Here is a 6,351-nt window from a genome sequence, read left to right on the forward strand (position 1 = left end):
ACACCCGTTTTGGTGATCAGAATTGGCTGCCCAGATCATGCGATTTAACGCCATTGGACTTTTTTCTTTGGGGTTTTTTGAAGTCTAAGGTTTATGCCAACAAGCCCACGACCACCCACACCTTGAAGGAGGAAATTGAGCGCTGTATCAACGAAATTCAGCCACATTTATGCAAAACGGTCATGGAAAATTTCAACAAAAGAGTGCCAGCAAAGCCGTGGAGGCCATTTACCCGATATGCTATTCCATACATAATCCTATACTGTATGCTTTATGAATCAATAAAAAATGTACAATTTTTAATTATAAACCTGTGTTTTCTATCAAAATTACTTCTTGCGTGAATTTTGGGACACCCTCTAAAAATCACATTGAAAAAACAAAACTTCTCACAGACAGGAGGGGGGTGAGGGCATGTGCTAAAGGGTGAGAGCAGCTGGGAGAGGTCAATGGGGGGAAAAGGAGACTTATGTAATACTTTCAACAATAAAGAATTTTTAAAAACTTCTGAAATATGATTCTTATAGATATTGACAATATTAAGAAGCTAGCTTTTAGGAGACATATATAATACTGTCAAAAATAAAGTTGTTTTTTTTTGCCGAAACCGGTTTGGCTCAGTGGATAGAGCGTCGGCCTGCGGACTGAAAGGTCCCGGGTTCGATTCCGGTCAAGGGCATGTACCTGGGTTGCGGGCACATCCCCCAGTGGGAGATGTGCAGGAGGCAGCTGATCGATGTTTCTCTCTCATCGATGTTTCTAACTCTCTATATCTCTCCCTTCCTCTCTGTAAAAAATCAATAAAATATATTTTAAAAAAAAAATAATAAAGTTGTTTTTTTTTAAAGAAGCTGATTTTTAAGAACTTCAGAAGCTCAAAATGTGAAATAAAATCAGAATACTGAAAGAGAAAAAAATAACTCAGCACTACAGACTGTTTCTCCTACAGAAATAGAATGCTTTAAGAGTGAAGCCATTTCCTTAGCTCTCATTTACTCCACATCCAACTCACTCACTCCAGAAATAAGCGTCCTCAAAAAAAAAAAACACACACATTAAAATCACCAATTATCTCCAACTTGACAAATCCAATGGATACTTTTCTGTTTCTCATCTCACAAGACCTATCAGCAATCAGCATACAAAACAGTTCATCATTCCATCATTTTTGAAACACTTCCATTTCTAAACTTTCCTAATACCACACACACCCCTGGCTCTCCCCTCTCTCTCTCTTGGCCATTCCTTTTTCATAGACGTTGCTCTCTCACATCTGTACATTTTTCATTTCTCAGAGCAAAGTCCTGTTCTTTTCCAATTATCTGTCCACACCTTCTTTCTATATAATCTCATGCATTTCCTTAGTTTTAATATTGACAGTAAGTCCCAATTCTACTGTGAACTCCAGATTTACTTTATTATCTGTCAACTAGGTATCTCTAAGTGGGTATTTCATTAGCAATTAAAACTAGACCAAATGTCCAAAACAGAACTTTTGATTCTCTCCATCTGCCCTCAAAGTAATTTCATATATTCATTCTATATATATTTAGTAAGCATATACGCAGGCATTGTGTACACCGGCACAACAATATGCGCTCGGGGAAAACAGATAAATTGTAAAAAGGGCTATGAAGGATATAAGCAGTGTGCTCTGATAGGAAACAGGAGAGAGGGTGTTCCAAGATAGACCTCCACAATATTATATTCTCCCTCAGAAAATCATGTCCACATAACTACTCCAGACAGAAACGTATGTATCTGTTCCCCACAAACAACCCATCAGGTGGTTCCAAAGAGTTCTAACTCCAAAATACACCTTGAAGTTGAAGGGAGCTCTCAAGTAAAGAAGAGAGATGCAGACAATGTAATGACAACTGTGATAAATGTCACAGAAGGAAATAAGCTATGGAAGAAATTACAGTGAAACCCAACTCAGTCTGGGAGAAATCAGAAAAGGCTTCCTGGAGAAAGAAGGGTAAGTAGGATAAATGCAGATCATCACAACAAAAAACTAAATGAAAAGGTACAGAAGACTATACCAAGAACAGGGAAACAGCACAGCATGGCACATCCCAGAATCTAATGTAAGTCCCAGGTAATAAAACCATAGGAAAGGGAGAGGGGAATTAAGGCCAAAAGGAAGCGAGACATTATCAAAGGCTAATGAGATCACATCAAAAGGGCACATAAATTTGAAGTCTTCCAATGGCCAAATATGGGACAATTTGACTATAATGGATTAATACATTAAAATCCAAGAACTCATGATGATAATAAAATGATTATTAAAATGAAAACCTTCACTAAACAATTCATTATAAACTATTCTGAAAAAATGATAAAGGAAAACAATCACACTTTTATGCTGTCTCTCCTGTGGCAAAGAGTAACAAAGTATGAAATCAGAGAAAAGTTCTTCTAGGAAATAAATCCAGAAAGAATTAAAGATTCAGGATATCACCATGTCACAACCCCTAACAAGATATGAATTCTGGCAAAAATCAACAAAAGATGGTAAAATCATTAGTGAAAGGAGAATTTTATAGTAAAGAATAAGGCTGAAATCACTAATCAATCTTTAGCATCACTAACAGTGGGACAACCAGACATTATGTAACTCTGATGGATAGGAAGTATACAACTACATCTATGGAATATTTTTATTTAAAAAAAGTTGAATCTAAATCTAATAAAGTTTCTAACTTCCAGTCTGAAGGAAATAGAGAATAGGTTATAACAGTGGATCTCATAGTTGAGCATCAGAATCAGCTGGAAGGGGCTTATTAAAACACAATTTGCTGGGAACCAGTGAATTAAAGAAAACTATAAGGAAGCAAACAACCAAATAGAGTGTGTGGAAAATATTACAGGATAAATAACCCACTTTCAATAACAAATCACATTTAAAGGGAACAGGGGGATGTTATAGAATAAAAATTATTTAAGCAACATAAATGCAAATGCAGTATTCACTCTTAAGATTCTGATTCAAACAAACCTACTATAAAAAGACATTTTGAGACAATCAAGAAAATTTGAATGTAGACTAAGAATAGATGATATTTAAAATTTGTTAAGTATAATAATAGAATAATAGCTATGTTTTAAAAAAATTACTTTATGGCAATTTTTTTAAAGTCAAGACTAGAGACTTGGCAAAAGCCACACACCACCATACAGCACCACTTTAAGGAGTTTGAGCCTAAACTGAATGGTTTTACATAAGCATGAAATCATCATACTAACAACTTCTGGTTCCAGAAAGCCATATGGTAAGCACTGCATTAAGTACTTAATGTAACTTATCTCTCTGAATTCTTAAAATAACTGAAATGAAGATATTAACTTCTATACTCGTTTGCCTGCTGATCATGATCAGAATTTGCACTTCTTTAAGGGTAAAGTAATGAGAATAGTTTGGAGAAAGGCAAAAGTGATGGCAAAAGACCAATTAAGTTGTTTCAACAGGTGAAGAATTACTGCTACAGACAGTATGAGCAAATGTTGATGCATTAGGAATAAAACAAAAATATAGAAACTATGTTTGAACAAAACATGAATTATGTCCTCCAGACATTTAACTATGAAACAACCTTCTTCAGCAAATTAAACTTTTTTTCAAGAATTTTACTTTTAAAACAATCATTTCATATGTACTGCAGTTACTGGGCTTACACTTAATTCTTACTTCGACTGGAAAGCAGCCTGATGGAGAAAACATAAAGCAATACCTGCTAAAATGCACCTTCTTCCCAAAATTCTTTAAGGGATAAAAACAAACTATTGTTTTAATTCTATAAATGACTGAAATATCCTGTGACACCCTTCACACTCACCTCCATCTCAAAGTAGCTTAGATAAAACAAGCAGGAAGGATCATAGGAGTGAAGAAGACTGAAGGGAATGGGATGATCCCTAACCATCTTTTCCAGTGGGATAATCATGAAAGAAATTATTAAAAGGCTACCAAGGTTTCTTTATCAAAAGCCTCTCCTATCAGAGTCCTATTGCAGCTTATCACCAATGGGCCTTATACTGTATTACTTCCTCTAGGAACTGACTTCTTAGAGGCTGGGGTAGAGTTAGTTGCTAATGGTTAATTGTGTCCAAGCCTGATTACCAGTATGATTACATCCATATGAAATTCTAAAAAAGTCAAAACTTCTGTCATTACAAAAAAAGCAGATCAGTGATTGCCCTGGGTGAGGAGTTAAGGACTGACTGCAAAGGGGCAAGAGGGAACTCTTTGGGTGAGGCCAGTGTTCCAAAACTTCACAGGTGGTGGGTACATAACTGTATACAAGTCATAATGTACTTGAAATGGCTGTTATATTGTATGTAAATTATAGCTCAATGAAATTGTTTTTAAAAAGATGTGGGGTTAATAAGATCTGCAGGTTACTAGTTGTGTGACATTAACCAGTTTTCATTTTCTCACATGTACACTCATACACACTTTATTTTTAAAGCAACCATTTCTTTATTATACTGCAGTTATTGGGCTTACACATAATTCTTACTTCCACTAGAAAAAGGACCTTGTAGTTATCTATACTGCTACTTGTCCTATCTCACAAGGTTGTTGTGAAATACCACACGAGATAACTACTGAGAAAGTGCTTTGGCAACTCTAAAGTAATATTACACAACTTTATAGTAGACTTCACATTTTTAGAAAACAGAGATGAAGATGTTTTTCCACATGAATAACTTGAGACCCTTGGAAACTTGAGTATCCTAAAGTCAATCTTTGCCCAGAAATAGAAAGCCTATACAATGGACACTTTTAATATCCTTCCTAAACCTGCTTTCTACTGACTCTTGATTACTGGATGGCTCCATGCAGTATTATCTAGGCTGCACTTTCGTTTTTCAAAAAGAAAACACTAAAGAAACGTTTTTAAAAGATCATTAAATGAGCATGGTAATACATCTGTTTCCCAGTAGAAAAAGCCAAAACCTAGAAAACGGATATTGAGCACTTTTCCAAAATATTCACAGCTGAAATTTGTCTTCCCCTGAAGTCTGTTAAATTTCTTTCCATCTACTACTACAATTCCACATGTATTACTGAGTATTTCCTAATGTAACCTGCATTAGCAGGAGTGAGTGAATAATTTTAACATCAAAACTTTTAAACCAGTGTAGTCATTTCACACTTTCGCCTGTTGCAAAATTTAACAGATTCTCATTTTTTCCTACCACCACTGCACAATTGGGTTCTCCACTATCCTACCAGGTATGAGTGATATTTGACATTTAGCCTAGCTATATATACAAAGTTTCCACACCACACAAGTATGAAGGCTGTTTTGAAAGACATAATCTCTTCTTCAAATGCAGTTTGGCGACTAAATTCTACCTTGAACTCGGGTTTTTATTACATTGTCTGACAATTTAAAAAAGTTTTTCTACCAGCAACAGGTTTTGCAACCAAACATTAACAAAGCCTGTAGTATCACAGAGTATGTTGCGATCGGTTTCCATTTTTAAAGATTCCTTTTAGTAACAGCTCTAAGGGGATGATTCCATGGTCCTTTTCTACGGTCCTGCTCCCGTCTGGTCAGTAGGAACCGTAGCCCTTGGGTTTCACATTTTTCCTTCGAAAACATTAACGCCGCTCAGTCCGGGAACCGCACACCTCCAATTTTAGCTTCCAAGAAACCTGCAAGGACGGCATCTTGCCCACTCGCTCCTCCAGCCTTCCCTACACGCGGACGGTCGGCCAGAACGTGCAGCTCTCTCCACACCACCAACCAAGCTGGAACGGAGCACCCAGAGGGCGACTGGTCACGGGGAGGAGGGGAGAACTTCTCCGCCTGGAGGACGGCGGCTGAGGTCCAATCCAGCCCGCGCCCAACTCCGCTCGCCGCCAGAAAAGCGTGTGGACCCTACGTTCAGGCCGCGGCGCTCGGTCCGCAGGGGCAGAGCCGTGCGTAGCTCCTGAGCAGGACGTAAACAAACCGACCCGGAGGAGAGGGAAGGGGCGACCCGGGGTGGGGGGTGGGGAGAGAGGACCTCGCTCGGACCCTCCAGCGCAGGCCCGCAGCCGCCTGGCCCCGCCGACCGCGACCCGGGTCCCGCTCCCAACACCGCGTGGCCGCGCGGACGTGGACACCGACTGCCCCAGCGCCTCTGGAGCCCGGAGCCAGCGGGCCGTCGGCTCCGCGCCCCCCGCCCGCAGCGCCCTACCTGAACGCGCAATCCGGGTTCCCGCGCGTCCCGACCGGGCGCCGCCCGACCCGTTCTTCTTGCTGAAGAGCTTCTGGAACAGCGTAAGGGCCATGCTAGCGACGGCAAGACCGGGGTTCGCTCCTCGGGGTGCTTTGCTAGGTCCCCGCTTCTAGA

At 39.5% G+C, this 6,351-nt stretch overlaps 1 protein-coding gene across 2 annotated transcripts in view; it reads right to left on the minus strand.

Annotated features, from left to right (window-relative positions):
• FNIP1 (folliculin interacting protein 1) overlaps nucleotides 1-6,323 on the minus strand; it is a 104,719-nt gene extending 98,396 nt beyond the window's left edge. For both annotated transcript variants that reach the window (XM_023763777.1, XM_023763775.1), the window contains exon 1: nucleotides 6,196-6,323. The gene's annotated coding sequence lies outside the window, so the exon portion shown is untranslated. The remainder of the gene's footprint in view (nucleotides 1-6,195) is intronic.
• Between the last annotated feature and the right edge of the window lie 28 nt (nucleotides 6,324-6,351).

Source organism: Myotis lucifugus, unplaced genomic scaffold, assembly GCF_000147115.1.
Source record: "Myotis lucifugus unplaced genomic scaffold, Myoluc2.0 scaffold_300, whole genome shotgun sequence".
NCBI classification, from domain to species: Eukaryota; Metazoa; Chordata; class Mammalia; order Chiroptera; family Vespertilionidae; genus Myotis; species Myotis lucifugus.